Below are 18924 nucleotides of genomic sequence, written 5' to 3' on the forward strand. Positions count from 1 at the left end.
TGACAGCTTCATACGGGTTGAGCAATAAAACAGTTTTATTAAGATGTAAGACTAGTTTTATTCTCTACATATATGCTTTTCAGAGAGTTGTATAATATAGACGACCAATAGGACATTTAAATGGCTTAATATTGCAGGGAGGAAGTATCGCTCTTCAACGGTAAGAGATTGAAAGCTTAACTTGATAGTCTAAATTTAAAGGATATGCCGGTACCACTGAGAAAGCTTATATTCGACTAGTTGATCTTTGCCTTACATAATCCTATTATTATTATTAAGATCCTAGTGCATAGAGATACTCAGTTAATGTCAGAGATACTCGGTTAATGTCAGAAAAGCAATAAAACTGTTTACATCGTTAGCGAGCGATAGTTACATTACTCATAATATGTGCAGCATGTATGGTAGCAAATGGATGGTTTTGTGAACATTTTGCATTACCGTAAAATTAGCGGTAGACCTCATCGAAGTGAATTGATTTAAATGGTTTTGAGATAGTACTCTCTATTTCTAATAATAAATAAAGCAAAATAAGTCAGGATGGTGTGTCGTCAGTGGTGATATCAAAGTGACAGTTGATGTGGAGAATTACAAATATGCAAAATAGAGCAAAAGAGTGCAAAGTTTATTTTGTTAAGTCATTGACTGATAAGTCATTTGTTAAGTTATTGGCCGTTATTGTTTTGGCAGTACATAGTTCATTTTGATGTATGATAGTTTTATTGCATGCTTGATGTGGATGATTAAAATCGTGTAGTGAGTATAATCTATATTTAGCATAAGAATGAAAAGGCATAACATGACAATGAGACAAACTCCATTAGAGATGTGAGCTAGATGAAATGATGAAATGTCTCTGTATATCCAAGATTGTCTTCTGTTATCACTTAGCCTACCCTCTAAATTCACTAGCCTCTCTATATACACGAGCATGTTTTCTGTTTTCTGTATACATTACTCTGTCTTCTTTATACCCTGGCCTGTCTTCTATATACACTACGCTCTCGGTTATACACTAGTTTCTCTGTATACACTAGCCGGTCTTCTGCATACAATAGCCTGTCTTCGGTATACACTAGCCTATTTTCTGAATACACTAGCCCGTCTTCTGTCTTCTGTATGCCCTAGCCTGTCTTCTGTATACATTAGTCTCTCTGTATAAACTAGCATCTCTCTATACCCCAAACTGTCCTCTGTAAACACTTGTCTCTCTTTATAGCCTGTCTAGCCTTTCTTCTGTACACACTAGCTTCTCTGTATACCAGGCTATATATAACCAGGCTTCTATATAAAATAGCTTCACTGAATGCACTAGCCTCTCTGTTGAAGCCAGCCTTTATTCTGTATTCACTAGCCTTTCTTCTGTATGCTCTAGTCTTTGCTCTATGCTCTAACCTCTCTATATACACTAACATCTTTGTATATACTAGCCTCTCTTTAAACTAGCCTCTCTGTGTACCCCAGCCTCACTGTTTACTCTAGCATCTCTGTATACTCAAGCCTATCTGCATGCACGAGTCTGTATTCTGTTTTCACTAGCCTTTCTTCTGTATGCTGTAGTCTTCTATATATACCAGCTTCCCTGTACACCCTTGTATCTCTGTAAACACTGTGTAAACTAGCCAGTCTTATGTATACACTCGCCGACTGTATACACTAGACTCTCTGAATACCTAGCCTATGTTCTGAATACACTAGCCCGTCTTCTGTCTTCTGTATGCCCTCTCTGTATTAACTAGCATCTCTCTATACCCCAAACTGTCCTCTGTAAACACTTGTCTCTATTTATAGCCTGTCTAGCCTTTCTTCTGTACACACTAGCTTCTCTGTATACACTAACCAGGCATCTATATAAAATAGCTTCACTGTATGCACTAGCCTCTCTGTATAATCTAGCCTCTCGTTATACCCTAGATAGTGTTCTATCTAGCCTCTCCATGGAAGCCAGCCTTTATTCTGTATTCACTAGCCTTTCTTCTGTATGCTGTAGTCTTCTATATATACTAGCTTCTCTCTACACCCTTGCATCTCTATACACCAGACTCTCTGAATACACTATACCACAGCCTGTCTTCTGTATACACTAGACTGTAAAAACTAGCTAGAATACACCAGCCTGTCTTCTGTACCCACTAGATTCTCTGTATACACTACCCAGTCTTCTGTATACACTGTCAGCTTGGATGTATACCCAAGCCTGTCTTCTATATAAACTAGTCTCTCTATATGCACTGTCCTATCTGTATACACTCGACTCTCTCTATACACTAACATCTTTGTATATACTTGCCTCTCTTTAAACTAGCCTCTCTGTGTACCCCAGCCTCACTGTTTACTCTAGCATCTCTGTATACTCAAGCCTATCAGAATACGAGTCTGTATTCTGTATACACTAGCCTCTCTTTAAACTAGCCTCTCTGTATACCCCAGAATAACTGTATACTCTAGCCTCTCTGTATACACTAGCATTTCTGTATACATCACCATATCTGTATTCACTAGCCTCTCTGTATACCCCAGCCTGCCTCTCTATATACACTAGCTTTTCTTCTGAATATAATAGTCTCAGTCTCTCTCTATAACCAAGCCTGTTTTCTGTATACATTAGCATGTGTCCTGTATACACTAGCCTGTCTTCTTTATTCTCTAGCCTACCTTCTGTATACCTTAGCCTCTCTGTATAAACTAGCCTTCCTTCTATATACACTGCCATTTATGAGGTAAACAAAGAGTCTAGTGTACATAAACGACAGGCTAGAGTATAAAGAGAGGATAGGGTATACAGAAGAAAGCCTAGTGTATACAGAACACAGGCTAGTACCCTGAGCCTGGGTGAGAGAGGATGAGGAGCATTAGGAGGGCTTGGTCTTTCACATCCGACCAAGTGTTCGGCATGATGTGGCTCAACACGTCCAGCTGCCGAAAATAAGGACAAGCGTGGGAGGCACACAACACCCACTGTAACAGTGCTAGGTTCCTGCATTACAGAAACAGAACACCAGCGATAAGGGGTATCTTCAGGTGTATACTGTGCAGGAGGCACACAACACCCACTCTAACTTATGCACTGCAGATGCCTGTATTGCAAAAATTGAACACCAGTAATAAAGGGTAGCTTCAGGTGTGTACTGTGCAGGAGGCACATAACACCCACTGTAACAGTGCTAGGTTCCCAAGCAGTAAAGACACTGTCCCTGCCTATCGTCCTCTTTCCCTGACCGCCGCAACACACTATACAAGGCCGCCGCGCTGGCGGCCTTATATAGTGTGGGGTGTGTACTAAACCCCCTTGAGCTATAATTGGCCACAGGAATACTGCCTGTGGTCAATTGTGGCTCTCCTCTCAGAGGATGTCACATTTGTTCTTATTATATAGAACTTATTATGCTCCTCGTAAACTTTTTCAATTTGGCCGAACGGCCGCACGCAAGTTGCCCCCGGTGCGGGAACATGGGGGGAGACATGATGCACATGTTTTGGAGATGCCCGAAGTTGATCTCCTACTGGACGGAGGTGACAGGAACCATTGATCGGGTGTTTGGAACCTCCACCCGGATGGAGGCGAAGTATTGTCTCCTGGGATTAGTTGAAGGAGTTGGAAACCCGGGAAGCAGCCAGATGGCAGTTCTGAGATGCCTATTTCAGGCAAGGAAACTGATTGCCCAACCCTGCTTAGCCTCCAATGTTGGCAATGACTTGTTTTTTTTAGCTTGTTTCCCAAGATCATCATGTTGGCGTTTGTCAAGATGGTTGAGAGTGCCCAAAGAGATCGTCTATGGCCCCATCCCCTTGAAAGTGCCCGATCTTGTCTGATCTCGGAGGTTAAGCATTGTCGGGCCTGATTAGTAACTGGATGGAAGACCGACTGGGAATACCAGGTGCCGTATGCTTATTTCTTGATTATACATCACGGGACACAGGATCATTACATAATGGGTTATATAGGCACCTCTGGTGATTGGACACTGGTTAACTCCCGATTAAGGAGAATTCCTTCCCTATATAACCCCTCCCATATGGGAGGCACCTCATTTTTCCCTTCGCCAGTGGTGGTTGGTCACGTAAAACATGTGCTATGAAGAAAGTTCTGTGCAGGTCCCTGCGGGGGCCTAAGGGCTACAACAAACCGTATCCATATCTCGGGCTGATATTTTGACTCCCAAGATGATATGGTACCCGGGCCTCGTCATCTGAAGAAACAAGGTTTTGCCTGTAAGTCCTCTCCTATTGGAAGACTGGGCTCTGGGAAAACCAGACTTACTGTACTATTTACATAGTGGCACGAAAGTTTCTGGCAGAGTCTTTTACAGGGTCCAGGTAGGAGGTTCTTCTGAGAAGGAACCCCAAAAAAAAACCTGAAGGTTGGCACAACTCTGCCCTGCCGTGATGGGTGAAGGCTGGAATCTGTCTGTTTTCAGCAATTCCTGCGGCGAGGACAGGTAAGGGAAGTTAATCCTGTATAAATTATATTATGGATTTCTTCAGTGTAGTTGTATGTCTTACCTGGTTTCCACCACTAGGGGGAGTAAGAGCAGCCTGATGCATACTTACATGCCTTTCAGATATACACGCTCAGTGAAGCCTGGTTCTCCCAGATGACTCATGTCTCCACTGCAATCTCTGCCACAATGAAGGTAATACAGGGGTCCCACGTAGTCTGGGGGTCCCAGACAGCTCCAAAGGCAATTCCCTTCCCCCTGGATACCGGCAGTCCTCGTGCACGCGCGCCAAGCACGCTCCCGTGCTAATGGAGGAGGCAGGAGTGTGTTTGCGAGCCGCGTCGTTCGGTTTGCACGGCGCTGTTCTGCGCAGGCGCCAGGCGGCAGTTTTACAGCCCAGAGCGTCAGGGGGCTGTAAGTGGAGACACAGGAGCTGTGGGCAGTAAGCATCCCAAGGGATTGGATCCAGGCAAACCTAAGACACCTAGTCAGCATCAGGTTGTGTAGTTTAAGCATATATATTTATTGTGAGACTTTAAGCACAACAGTGATTGCACTTTGTACTAGTACCTCTGCTTTGTAGCTTAGGACTATGTCTCCTCGTAAGAGGGTCTCAGGGGGAGATAACAAGGACACTGGTAAGTCACCGCCTAGGTCTAGGGGTTCTAAAAATGCCTGTAGGTTACCATCCCCCCCCCTGCAAGACTGGAGTCAGCCTCACAGGATGAGTCAGTGCCCCGTCAGGATTTGCAGCCTCTCCTAATATTTCAGCCCCGGTATACATCACTGAGGACTCCCTTAGGGCTACATTGGAGGGTTTTGAAGGGAGAATCATGAATTTTATTTCAGCTTCCCTGAAAGATAGCAGGAAAAGGGGTAGATCCCCTCCCTCTACTGAGATTCCTCTTTCAGATGACACTTCTGACAATGAGGAGAGATCCCTATCTTGGGACAGGGATCTTGAGCAGTCGGATGAATCAGAGGAAGAGGAGAGAGTCCCCTCCACCCAGGCGCTCAGAAAACAGGTGCAGTATTATACTGAATTGGTGCGTACCACATTCAGAATGCCTGCTGCTGAGATCGCTACGTCCTCTGTTTCTTCCCTGGGAGTCAGGAAAATCCCACAACCTGCCTTTTCCTTTCCAATTAATCCCTTAATGGATAAATTGTTGTATGAGGATTGGGGACATCCCGATAAACTGTTTGCTCCTCCTAAAAGGTTTTCTATGCTTTATCCTCTGGAGGAAAGTTTCACCAAGAAATGGGGGGTCCCATCTGTCGATGCGGCTGTTTCTTGCGTGAATAGAAACCTGACCTGTCCTTTGGATAATGCTCAGGTATTTAAAGATCCAACTGATAAGAAGCTGGAAACATTATTAAAAGCCTCCTTTTCCATGACTGGCACTGTAGTGCAACCTACAGTCGCAGCTGTGGGGTTGTGTCAGTTCCTCAAGGAACAGGTTAAGCAGATGCTTGGCCTCCTTCCCAGTGAGGAAGTGGAGAATTATGCAGAAATACTTCAAATTCTGTGTTTCATGATTGATGCGATTTTGGATTCTGTCCAACAAGCATCTCGTTGGTCTCTCCAGTTGGTACACATGCGAAGGGCCCTATGGCTAAAGAATTGGGCAGCTGAGCTATCATGCAAGAAGTATTTGATTTGGTTCCCGTTTAAAGGGGAACGTTTGTTTGGAGAAGAATTAGACAAATTCGTCCAAAAAATTTCAGGGGGTAAATCTACTCTCCTTCCAGTCAAAAGGAGCAAACGTCCATCATTTAGGCGTTCTCTCTCTCCCAGAGCATCAAGCTCTAAGCAGTGGCGACGGCCTTCTCAACCCCCCTCTACAGGAAAGGCTCAAGGCCGGGCCCAGGGGCAGAAGAAATCCTGGGGGCGAAAGCCTGCCAAGCAGAGCCCGAAAGCTTCCTTGTGAAGGGGCGCCCCCGCTCGGCCAAGTGGGGGGAAGGCTCTTGCAGTTTGCAGAAGCCTGGCGGGAAGAGATCCGGGATGAGTGGGTGATCTCTTCGGTATCTCTGGTCTACAAGCTGGAGTTTCAGGAGATTCCACCTTCTCGCTTTCTAAGGTCAAGGATCCCCAGGGACCCAGTAAAGCACAGACCGCTATTTCTGGCCTTAGATCACTTACTATCCCAGGGGGTGATAGTAGAAGTGGACCCAAAAGAACAGGGTTCAGGGTTTTACTCGAATCTCTTCACCGTTCCAAAGCCAAATGGAAGTGTCAGACCTATCCTGGATCTGAAGGATCTGAACCGTTTTTTACGCATCCGGTCCTTCTGAATACAGTCAATTCGCACTGTGGTCTCCTCCCTGCAAGGGGGAGAGTTTATGGCATCAATAGACATCAAGGATGCATATCTCCATGTGCCAATTTTTCCCGCACACCAAAAGTATCTAAGGTTCGCGGTAGAGCGGCGCCATTTTCAATTTGTGGCCTTGCCGTTCGGGCTAGCTACGGCCCCTCGAGTCTTCACAAAGATTCTGGACCCTCTCTTGGCAAACCTAAGAGCTCAGGGTATAGCCGTCATGGCTTATCTAGACGATTGGCTTCTCATAGAGAAAACAGTAGTGCTCCTGAACCACAGTGTTACCAGAACGCTAGAACAGCTGGAACGCCTAGGTTGGATTATAAACCTAGAAAAGTCGTCCCTACAGCCTGCTACCAGGTTGGAATACCTGGGTATGGTTATCGACACTGCTCAGGGCAAGGTTTTTCTACCAAGGCCAAAAGCCTTGGCCATTGGGGATCTGGTGCGCCTAATTCTGGGCAGAAGATCTTCCCCCATTCGGTTGTGCATGAGACTGTTAGGGAAAATGGTCGCCTCCTTTGAGGCCGTTCCATTCGCCCAGTTCCACTCAAGGCCTCTGCAAAGATGCATCCTTGCGGCTTGGAACAGGAAGCCCCAGTCCTTGGATCTTCCTATGCGTCTATCCCCAGGGACACGCAAGAGTCTCGTCTAATGAGTCTAAGAGTCTCGTTACAAACCGAGAATTTGCTGAAAGGCAAAACTTTTCTTCCTCTTCCATGGAAGATTATTATGACAAATGGCAGCCTGACAGGCTGGGGAGCAGTGTTGGAGGAGACGTGCTTGCAGTGGAAATGGTCTGCAATCGAGAAGCTATTGCTCATAAATGTCTTGGAGATCCGGGCAGTTTATATGGCTCTCATAAACTGGTCTTTCAGACTACGGGGTCTCCCTGTTTGGGTTCAGTCCGACAATGCCACAGCAGTGGCCTATATCAATCACCAGGGCGGTACCAGGAGTCTGGTTGCGCAAAAAGAGGTGAATCGCATACTTGTCTGGGCAGAAAGGCATGTTCCATGCCTTTCTGCAGTCTTCATTCCAGGAGTGGAAAATTGGCAGGCGGATTTTCTGCGCCACCAGCAGTTGTGCCCAGGAGAATGGGCTCTGCACCCCGACGTGTTTTGGAACATATGTCGCAGGTGGGGTACTCCAGACGTAGATCTGTTTGCGTCCAGGTTCAACAGAAAACTGGACAAATTTGTGTCAAGGACAAGAGGTACACTCGCTCAGGGGTCGGATGCTCTGACAGTTCCCTGGGATCAGTACAATTTGATTTATGCCTTCCCCCCGTGCCTGCTTCTGTTGCGGTTCCTGGGAAGAGTCAAGAGGGAAACAAAGTCGGTTCTTTTGGTAGCCCCTTGCTTTGCCCAGGCGACCGTGGTACGCAGAGATCATGAAGTTGGCAGTAGGCAGGCCGTGGATCCTCCCTCTCCAGCCAGATCTGCTCTCACAGGGTCCTGCTTTACACAGTCCTGCTTCACACAGTCTGAATTTGATGGTTTGGCTGCTGAGACCCACATTCTGAGAGACCGTGGGCTTTTCGTTGCCAGTCCTTTCTATTCTGGTCAATGCCAGAAAGCGGGCCTCCAGGCTTATTTACTACAAAATCTGGAGGGCATATGTTTCCTGTTGTGAACTCAGGAAATGTCATCCTAGAAAGTATGTCATTAGCAGGATCTTGGCCTTCCTCCAGTCAGGCCTAGAAATGAATTTGGCCGTAAGCACTATCAAGGTGCATATTTCGGCCTTGTCAGTGTTTTTTCAGAAACCACTTGCATCGCATTCCCTGGTGCGGGCTTTCATCCAGGGGGCTATGCGGATAAGGCCGCCAGTCAAACCTCCGGTATGCCCATGGGATCTGAATTTGGTTCTCTCAGCTTTGCAGGGGCAACCTTTTGAACCTTTGCATCAGGCTTCGTTAGTTCTTTTGACTAAAAAATTGGTTTTCTTGGTAGCCATATCCACGGCTAGAAGAGTGTCAGAACTAGCAGCTCTCTCCAGTAAAGAACCGTATCTAATTATTCATAAGGACCGGGTGGTAATGCGTCCCAACAGGTCCTTTCTGCCTAAGGTGGTTTCAGGATTCCATTTGAATCAAGATGTAAGCCTACCATCCTTTTTTCCGGACCCACAGTCCGCAGAAGAAGAATCTTTGCACACTTTGGATGTGGTAAGGGCAAGGCCTATAGTGTTAAAGGGAAGATCCCTCCTTTTCAAGTGAAAGCGCACTCAACTAGGGCTGTAAGTGCTTCTTGGGCAGTGCATCACCAGGCCTCCCTGGCTCAGATCTGTAAGGCTGCAACTTGGTCAACAGTCCACACATTCACCAGATTCTATCAGGTGGATGTCAGAGGGCAAGAGGATATCGCCTTTGGGCGCAGTGTACTGTAGGTTGCAGTTTAGGTCCTCCGGTCCTTGGCGGTCTATATATTATGATCTGTGTCTCCCTCCCCTCAATCTGAGCATTGCTTTGGGACATCCCACTATGTAATGAAGCTCCTGTGTCCCGTGATGTATGATCAAGAAAATAGGATTTTTATATACAGCTTACCTGTAAAATCCTTTTCTTGAGAGTACATCACGGGACACAGGGCTCCCACCCCTCTTGGGTTTTACGTGGTTTCCTATTGCTTTGCTACAAAACTGAGGTGCCTCCCATATGGGAGGGGTTATATAGCGGAGGAATTTTCCTTAATTGGGGGTTAACCAGTGTCCAATCACCAGAGGTGCCTATATAACCCACTATGTAATGAAGCTCCTGTGTCCCGTGATGTACTCTCAAGAAAAGGATTTTACAGGTAAGCTGTATATAAAAATCCTATTTTTTATGTTGTTGGCGTTGACCTGTTTTTTTTTGCTTGTTTCCCAAGATGACCATCTTAGCGTTTGTCAAGAGGGTGAGAGTGCCCAAAGAAAGTGCCTACGGCCAAATCACCCTGAAAGTGCCCAATCTTGTCTGATCTCGGAGGCTAAGCATTGTCGGGCCTGATTAGTAACTGGAGGGGAGACCGACTGGGAATACCAGGTACCGTAGGCTTCTTTTTATGCTGTTGGCGTTGACATGTTTTTTTTTCCGCTTGTTTCCCAAGGTGACCATCTTGGCATTTGTCAAGAGGGCTGAGAGAGCCCAAAGAAATCTCCTACGGCCACATCACCCTGATCTCATCTGATCTCAGAGGCTAAGCAGGGTCCGGTCTGGATAGTACCTAATTACAGGTGCCGTAGGAATCTTTTTATATTGTTGGCTTTGACCTGTTTTTTTTCCGCTTGTTTCCCAAGGTGACCATTTTAGCATCTGTCAAGAGTTTTGAGTATGTCCCGAAGCGTTCGCCTTAGGCCACATCACCCTGAAAGCGCCCGATCTCAGAGGCTAAGCAGGGTCAGGGTCAGATGGGAGCCCGCCAGGGTCTATGTTGTTGGCGTTGACCTGTTTTTTTTTTACTTTTTTCCCAAGATGACCATCTTGGCATTTGTCAAGAGGGTTGAGAGTGTCTGAATAGAACACCTATGGCCACATCACATTGAAAGCGCACAATCTCATCTGATCTCAGAGGCCTAGCAGTGTACGGCCTGGTTAATACCTGTATGGGAGACCATCTGTGAATACCAGGTGCCGTAGGCTTCTTTTTATGTTGTTGGTGTTGACCTGTTTATTTTCGCTTGTTTCCCAAGTTGACCATCTTGGCGTTTAACAAGAGGGTCGAGAGTGCCCAAAGAGATCACCTACGGCCCCATCACCCTGAAAGCACCCGATCTTGTCTGATCTCGGAGGCTAAGCAGTGTCGGGCCTGGTTAATACCAGGATAGGAGAACGTCTGGGAATAACAGGTGCCGTAGGCTTCTTTTTATGTTATTGGCCTTGACCTGTTTTTTTTTTTTCACTTGTTTCCCAAGGTGACCATCTTGGCATTTGTCAAGAGGGTTGAGAGTGTCCGAAGAGATCACCTACGGCCCCATCACCCTGAAAGCGCCCAATCTCGTCTGATCTCGGAGGCTAAACAGTGTCAGGCCTGGTTAGTACCTGGATGGGAGACCGCCTGGGAATACCAGGTGCCATAGGCTTCTTTTTATGTTGTTGGCTTTGACCTGTTTTTTTCGCTTGTTTCTGAAGGCGACCATCTTGGCGTTTGTCAAGAGGGTTGGGCGTGTCTTGAGGAGAATGCTTATGGCCACATCACCCTGAAAGCATCCGATCTCGTCTGATTTCAGAGGCTAAGCAGTGTCAGGCCTGGTTAGTACCTGGATGGGAGACTGCCTGGGAAGACCAGGTGCCATAGAAGGATGTGGCCTGGTTAGTGTCTTGATTGGGAGATCGCCTGGGAATACCGGATGCCGTAGGCTTCTTTTTATGTTGTTGGCTTTGACCTGTTTTTTTTAGCTTTTTTCCCAAGGTGAGCATCTTGGCTTTTGTCAAGAGGCTTCAGAGTGCCCAAAGAGAGTGCCTACGGCCAAATCACCCTGAGAGAGCCCAATCTCATCTGATCTTGGAGGCTAAGCAGCGATGGGCCTGGTTAGTACCTGGACGGGAGACAGCCTGGGAATACCAGGTGCCGTAGGATTCTCATTAAGTTGTCGGCGTTGACCTGTTTTTTTTCCCTTTTTTTCCCAAGGTGACCATCTTGCCATTTGTCAAGAGGGTTGAGAGTGCACAAAGAAATTTCCTACGGGCACAACACCCTGAAAGCACCCAATCTCGTCTGGTCTCAGAGGCTATGCAGGGTTGGGCCTGGTTTGTACCTGGATGGGAGACCGCCTGGGTTTTCCAGATGCCGCAGGCTTCTTTTTATGTTGTTGGTGTTGACCTGTTTTTTTTCGCTTGTTTCCCGAAGTGATCATCTTGGCATTTGTCAAGAGGGTAGAGAGTGCTTAAAGAGATCGCTTACAGCAGCATCACCCTAAAAGCACCCTATCTCTTCTGATCTTGGAGGCTAAGAAGGGTTGGGCCTAGTTAGTACTTGAATGGAAGATGGCCTTGGAATACCAGGTGCCGTATTCTTCTTTTCATGTTGTTGGCGTTGACCTGTTTTTTTTCGCTTGTTTCCCAGGGTGACTATCTTGCCATTTTTCAAGAGGGATGAGAGTGCCCAAAGAGATTGCCCATGGGCACATCACCGTGAAAGCACCCAATCTCCTCTGATCTCAGAGGCTAGAAAGGGTCGTGCCTTGTTAATACCTGGATGGGAGACCACCTGGGAATACTTACTGGGCTAATACTGGGCTTCTTTTTATGTTATTGGCGTTGACTTGATTTTTTGTTTGCTTCCCAAGGTGACCATCTTGGCGTTTGTCAAGAGGGTTGAGCGTGCCTGAAAAAAATCTACTATGGCTGCATCACCCTGAAAGAGCCCAATCTCATTTGATCTCAGAGGCTAAGCAGGGTTGGGACCTGGTTAGTACCAGGATGTGAGACCGCCTGGGATTTCTCAATGCCATAGGCTTTTTTTTAAGTTGTTGCTTGATTCCCAAGGTGACCATCTTGGCGCTTGTCAAGAGGGTTGAAAGTGCCTGAAGGGATTGCCTACGGGCACATCACCCTGAAAGCACCCGGGAATACCAGGTGTCATAGGCTTCTTTTTATGTTGTTGGCGTTGACCTGTTTTTTTTTAGCTTGTTTCCCAAGGTCACCATCTTGGTGTTTGTCAAGAGGGTTGAGAGTGCCTGAAGAGATTGCCTATGGCCACATCACTCTGAAAGCACCCAATCTTGTCTGATCTTGGAGGCTAAGAAGAGTCAGGCCTGGTTAGTACTGGGAGACCACCTGGGAATACCAGTTATTGTAGGCTTCTTTTTATGTTGTTGGCGTTGATTAGTTTGTTTTTTTCCGCTTGTTTGCCAAGGTGACCATCTTGGCATTTGTCAAGGGGGTTGAGAGTGCCCAAAGAGATCGCTTACAGCAGCATCACCCTGAAAAAGCCCTATCTCTTCTCATCTCTGAGGCTAAGAAGGGTTGGGCCTAGTTAGTACCTGGATGGGAGATGGCGTTGGAATACCAGGTGCCGTATTCTTCTTTTTATGTTGTTGACATTGACCTGTCTTTTTTCGCTTGTTTCTCAAGGTGACTATCTTGGCATTTGTCAAGAGGATTGAGAGTGCCCAAAGAGATTGCATATGGGCACATAAGCCTGAAAGCGCCCGATCTCCTCTGATCTCAGAGGCTAAACAGGGTTGGGCCTTGCTAGTACCTGGATTGGAGACCACCTGGGAATACTAGGTGCTGTAGGCTTCTTTTTATGTTGTTGGCGTTGATTTGTTTTTGTTTTGTTTGTTTACCAAGGTGACCATCTTGGTGTTTGTCAAGAGGGTTGAGAGTGCCTGAAGAGCTTGCCTATGGCCACATAACCCTGAAAGCACCAGATCTCCTCTGATCTCAGAGACTAAACAGGGTCGGGCCTTGTTAATACCTGGATGGGAGACCACAAGAAGTCTACAGCACCTAGTATTCCCAATACTAGGTGCTGTAGACTTCTTCTTATGTTGTTGGCGTTAACTTGTTTTTTTTTGTTTGTTTCCCAAAGTGACCATCTTGGCGTTAGTCAAGAGGGTTGAGAGTGCCTGAAGAAATCTCCTACGGCCACATCACCCTGAAAGAGCCCAATCTCATCTGATCTCAGAGGCTAAGCAGGGTTGGGACCAGTTTAATCCCTGGATGGGAGACCGCCTGGGATTTCCAGATGCCGTAGGCTTCTTGTTATGTTGTTGCTGTTGACCTATTTTTTTCCGCTTGTTCCCAAGGTGACCATCTTGGCATTTGTCAAGAGAGTTGAAAGTGCCTGAAGATATTGGCTACAGCCACATCACCCTGAATCTGTTCCATCTCATCTGATCTTGGAGGCTAAGCAGGGTTGGGCCTGGTTAATGCCTGGATGGGAGACCGCCTGGGAATACCAGTTGTCGTAGGCTTCTTTTTTTTTTCTCCAAACAGGGGAAGACGGTCCCCAGAGTACATAATGCAACAGAGAAATACAGAGCAAAAAGCAGCTGAACAATACTTGATACAGGTATATTCGCAAATGTGAGTCTGCCTTCCATCAATCATAATGATTCAAGGCACGGATAAAGTACAAGAATTTTTGTGTTATGCATCGGATCTCTGTCCAGAAGTCCACCAAGCTGGGGCAGGACCAAAAAATGTGGAGCAACGTGCCCTCTTCTTCTCCACACCTCCAGCATAAGTTCGAGGAAGAGGGGAATTATTTATGCAGCTTTGATGGTGTCAAATACCACCTGGTGAGAAGTTTAAAGTTTCTATCTTCGTGCACAGCGAGGTTTTGAGAGCCAAAGTGATAATGCGTTGTCTCTGTGCTGGGGAAAACGAGCAATTAAGGTCCTTTTCCCAGTTGGACAGACAGGTTAAGTGTGGGTGATCTGTTTGAGAGAGAATGTGGACCAAAGGGCCTTCGCTCCTGCATAGAGTCTCAAACTCCATCTGAGGGCGGGCGAAAGTTTGAGCATTGGGGATGGAATGGAGAAAATGATGTTGTTGCGCCGCTCTCCAAAAAGGCAGTTGGAAAAGCCCTGTGGGATCTGTTAGGGTTGAGAAAGAAGGCCATTTTCCATCAATGACGAATTTAGACGCATGGTCTAGGTTGGAATTTCTAAGTGGGTCCCCGGTTCAACGTTCGGATGGTCACGTATAGGGAATAGGGGGGAAGTCAAAGACGTGAGTGTGTTTTGGGTAGCGATCAGTTGACTGACTTTCAATGAAGCCCCTATAGTGGGATGTGACGTCAATTCTGTGGGTAAATCCTTATAGCACCACATGGCGCTTCTTAGCGGAATTCGGGAGTGAGATTGTCCTAGTTGCACCCAGAGCTTAGAAAGTTTGTTTCCATTCCAGTCCAATACACACCCCAGATGGGAGGCCAGGTAGTAGCATCGCAAGTCAGGGAGAACCAACCCTCCCTGTTGTTTAGACAATGTCAGCTGTGACCACTTAAGTCTGGGATTTTTGTGGTCCCAGTTAAATTGAGTGAGCAGGGATTGAGCTTGCTTAAAAAACGGGACTGGACTCTGGATCAGAAGAGCTTGGAAAAGATAGGTACATTTAGGGAGTATGTTCATTTTTTTTTGTCAATTAACTTTTTATTGTTTCCAACAATGCATTACACATCATGTCGCATTACATTAGAATAGTTCCACAAGAAAGAAAATGAGCAAACTATGGGATCTTCCGCCCTTCGATCCACAGGCAGCCCTCTGGAACAGGCATAGACCTGGCCAAATAGACTCCCCCCCGATCAACCAGGCCAACACTGGATACAAGAGTATAGCGCCAACCGTCACATTAGCCAGCGAGAGATCCCAATATCTATATGCTTAGATCTACAAATATTTCACTCGTGTGCGGTCTCGGCAGCGAATCACAGCTGGTCCTCCCGAAGTTTCCATGGGCTCCAAACCACGTCATGAGCCTCTATCCGGTCCTGTATCCTGGCGGTCATCCTCTCCATCAATTCCACGTCTCTAATTCTAGTATGGAGCGCGTCTAGGGTGGGAGGCTGTACTTTTTTCCAATGCAGGGCAATGAGACACCTCGCCGCTGTCAGGATATGTCTCGACAGTTTCTTTCGGGACTTTGTCAATTTGGGAAAGGGGATGCCCAGCAGGAAAGTCTTATGCCCCGTACACACGAGAGGGATTAAGTCTGACAGACTTCCGACGGAGTTCTAGCGGAGTTCCGCCGGAGTTCTGGCGGACTTTTCGACCGAACGGACTTGACCACACACCATCACACCAAACTCCGACGGAGTCGAACGTGATGACGTACGACTGGATTCGACGTAGGAAGTTCATAGACAGTAGCCAATAGCTGCCCTAGCGTCGGTTTTAGTCCGTCGGAGTAGCACACACACGAGCGGATTTTTCGAAGGGGACCGGGTCCGGCGGAGTTCCGTCTGGAAAATTTGAAGCATGCTTCATTTCTAAAGTCCGTCAGACTTTAGCGAAGCTAAAGTCCGTTGCAGCCCACACACGATCGGATAGTCTGACGGACTCAGTCCGTCGGAGTTTGGATGTCGAAAAGTCCGCTCGTGTGTACGGGGCATTAGGGTCTAATGTCACTTGCTGATCTAGTACAGTAGTCAAGAGGCGCTGGACCTCTTCCCAGAAGGGAACCACGAGGGGGCACCGCCAGTAAATGTGGAACAATGTTCCCCTGTGGGCCTGGCATCTCCAGCATCTGTCGGATGAGGCGGGATAGATGGCATGTAAAACGTCCGGGGTCATATACCAAAAAAATAAAATTTTATACGCATTCTCCCGGTACAGTGTGCACATCGAGCTTTTCGAGGCCTGGGACCATATCAACTGCCACTGCTCCTCCGTAATCTCCTCACCCAACGCCTCCTCCCACTTATGCATATAGGTATGGTTGCCTTTCAAAGCTTTAGGGGGAGCGTTGATTATTTTATAGATGGTTGATACCAATCCCCTTTGGGCCGAGCCCGCTAGGATCACAGTCTCAAATGCGGAGGGTGGAGAAAAGCGCAGGTCAGAAGATATGGTCTGGGCGTAATGTCGTATCTGTAAATAACTATAAAAACTCTGTCGTGGGAGATCAAATTTAGATTGAAGGTCGGCATAAGACAACAGCCTCCACGACCTAGGATCCACCAGGGATTAACAAGGCCCGACCCTGTTTAGTCTCTGAGATCAGACGAGATCTGGTGCTTTCAGGGTTATGTGGCCATAGGCAAGCTCTTCAGGCACTCTCAACCCTCTTGACAAACACCAAGATGGTCACCTTGGTAAACAAACAAAACAAAAACAAGTCAACGCCAACAACATAAAAAGAAGCCTACAGCACCTAGTATTCCCAGGTTGTCTCCAATCCAGGTACTAGCAAGGCCCAACCCTGTTTAGCCTCTGAGATCAGAGGAGATCGGGCGCTTTCAGGGTTATGTGCCCATATGCAATCTCTTTGGGCACTCTCAACCCTCTTGACAAATGCCAAGATAGTCACCTTGAGATACAAGCGAAAAAAGACAGGTCAATGTCAACAACATAAAAAGAAGAATACGGCACCTGGTATTCCAACGCCATCTCCCATCCAGGTACTAACTAGGCCCAACCCTTCTTAGCCTCAGAGATGAGAAGAGATAGGGCTTTTTCAGGGTGATGCTGCTGTAAGCGATCTCTTTGGGCACTCTCAACCCTCTTGACAAATGCCAAGATGGTCACCTTGGGAAACAAGCGAAAAAAAAAAAAAGGAATCAACGCCAACAACATAAAAAGAAGCTTACAATAACTGGTATTCCCAGGTGGTCTCCCATCCAGGTACTAACCAGGCCTGACTCTTCTTAGCCTCCAAGATCAGACAAGATTGGGTGCTTTCAGAGTGATGTGGCCATAGGCAATCTCTTCTGGCACTCTCAACCCTCTTGACAAACACCAAGATGGTGACCTTGGGAAACAAGCTAAAAAAAAACAGGTCAACGCCAACAACATAAAAAGAAGCCTACGACACCTGGTATTCCCAGGTGGTCTCCCATCCACGTACTAACAAGGCCAGACTCTTCTTAGCCTCCAACATCAAACGAGATCAGGTGCTTTCAGGGTGATGTGCCCGTAGGCAATCCCTTCAGGCACTTTCAACCCTCTTGACAAACGCCAAGATGGTCACCTTGGGAAACAAGCAAAAAAAAACTAAGTCAATGCCAACAACTTAAAAAAAAAAGCATATGGCATTGAGAAATCCCAGGCGGTCTCCCATCCAGGTACTAACCAGGCCCGACACTGTTTAGCCTCCGAGATCAGACAAGATTGGGTGCTTTCATGGTGATGGGGCCGTAGGTGATCTCTTTGGGCACTCTCAACCCTCTTGACAAATGCCAAGATGGTCACCTTGGGAAACAAGTGAAAAAAGAAACCAGGTCAAGGCCAATAACATAAAAAGAAGCCTACGGCACCTGTTATTCCCAGACGTTCTCCCGTACTGGTATTAACCAGGCCTGACACTGCTTAGCCTCCGAGATCAGACAAGATTGGGTGCTTTCAGGGTGATGGGGCCGTAGGTGGTCTCTTTGGGCACTCTGGACCCTCTTGTTAAACGCCAAGATGGTCACCTTGGGAAACAAGCGAAAATAAACAGGTCAACACCAACAACATAAAAAGAAGCCTACGGCACCTGGTATTCACAGATGGTCTCCCATACAGGTATTAACCAGGCCGTACACTGCTAGGCCTCTGAGATCAGATGAGATTGTGCGCTTTCAGGGTGATGTGGCCATAGGTGTTCTATTCAGACACTCTCAACCCTCTTAACAAATGCCAAGATGGTCATCTTGGGAAACAAGTGAAAAAAAACAGGTCAACGCCAACAACATAGACCCTGGCGGTCTCCCATCTGGCCCTGACCCTGCTTAGCCTCTGAGATCGGGCGCTTTCAGGGTGATGGGGCCTTAGGCAAACGCTTTGGGACATACTCAAAACTCTTGACAGATGCTAAAATGGTCACCTTGGGAAACAAGCGAAAAAAAACAGGTCAAAGCCAACAATATAAAAAGATTCCTACGGCACCTGTAATTAGGTACTATCCAGGCTGGACCCTGCTTAACCTCTGAGATCAGATAAGATCGGGGGCTTTCAGGGTGATGTGGCCGTAGGAGATTTCTTTGGGCTCTCTCAGCCCTCTTGACAAATGCCAAGATGGTCACCTTGGGAAACAAGCGGAAAAAAAAAACATGTCAACGCCAGCAACATAAAAAGAAGCCTACGGCACCTGGTATTCCCAGTCGGTCTCCCTTCCAGTTACTAATCAGGCCCGACAATGCTTAGCCTCCGAGATCAGACAAGATCGGGCACTTTCAGGGTGATTTGGCCGTAGGCACTTTCTTTGGGCACTCTCACCCTCTTGACAAACGCCAAGATGGTCATCTTGGGAAACAAGCAAAAAAAAACAGGTCAACGCCAACAACATAAAAAATAGGATTTTTATATACAGCTTACCTGTAAAATCCTTTTCTTGAGAGTACATCACGGGACACAGAAGCTTCATTACATAGTGGGTTATATAGGCACCTCTGGTGATTGGACACTGGTTAACCCCCAATTAAGGAGAATTCCTCCCCTATATAACCCCTTCCATATGGGAGGCACCTCAGTTTTGTAGCAAAGCAATAGGAAACCACGTAAAACCCAAGAGGGGTGGGAGCGCTGTGTCCCGT

General features: G+C 46.9%; 9 pseudogenes; 6 read left to right on the plus strand and 3 right to left on the minus strand.

Annotated features, from left to right (window-relative positions):
- The first annotated feature begins 3771 nt into the window (after positions 1 to 3771).
- On the plus strand, positions 3772 to 3890 carry LOC143929123 (5S ribosomal RNA; annotated as a pseudogene).
- A 5788-nt stretch (positions 3891 to 9678) lies between these two features.
- LOC143929105 (5S ribosomal RNA) lies at positions 9679 to 9797 on the plus strand (annotated as a pseudogene).
- A 684-nt stretch (positions 9798 to 10481) lies between these two features.
- LOC143928857 (5S ribosomal RNA) lies at positions 10482 to 10600 on the plus strand (annotated as a pseudogene).
- Positions 10601 to 10703: 103 nt separating this feature from the next.
- LOC143928727 (5S ribosomal RNA) lies at positions 10704 to 10822 on the plus strand (annotated as a pseudogene).
- A 99-nt stretch (positions 10823 to 10921) lies between these two features.
- On the plus strand, positions 10922 to 11040 carry LOC143928992 (5S ribosomal RNA; annotated as a pseudogene).
- Positions 11041 to 11200: 160 nt separating this feature from the next.
- Positions 11201 to 11319, plus strand: LOC143928767 (5S ribosomal RNA; annotated as a pseudogene).
- A 5234-nt stretch (positions 11320 to 16553) lies between these two features.
- On the minus strand, positions 16554 to 16672 carry LOC143928942 (5S ribosomal RNA; annotated as a pseudogene).
- A 322-nt stretch (positions 16673 to 16994) lies between these two features.
- On the minus strand, positions 16995 to 17113 carry LOC143928876 (5S ribosomal RNA; annotated as a pseudogene).
- A 1354-nt stretch (positions 17114 to 18467) lies between these two features.
- On the minus strand, positions 18468 to 18586 carry LOC143928739 (5S ribosomal RNA; annotated as a pseudogene).
- Between the last annotated feature and the right edge of the window lie 338 nt (positions 18587 to 18924).

The sequence above is a fragment of the Lithobates pipiens genome, unplaced genomic scaffold (genome assembly GCF_037356315.1).
Source record: "Lithobates pipiens isolate NorthernLeopardFrog02 unplaced genomic scaffold, aLitPip1_a1.2 Scaffold_23, whole genome shotgun sequence".
Lineage (NCBI taxonomy): Eukaryota > Metazoa > Chordata > Amphibia > Anura > Ranidae > Lithobates > Lithobates pipiens.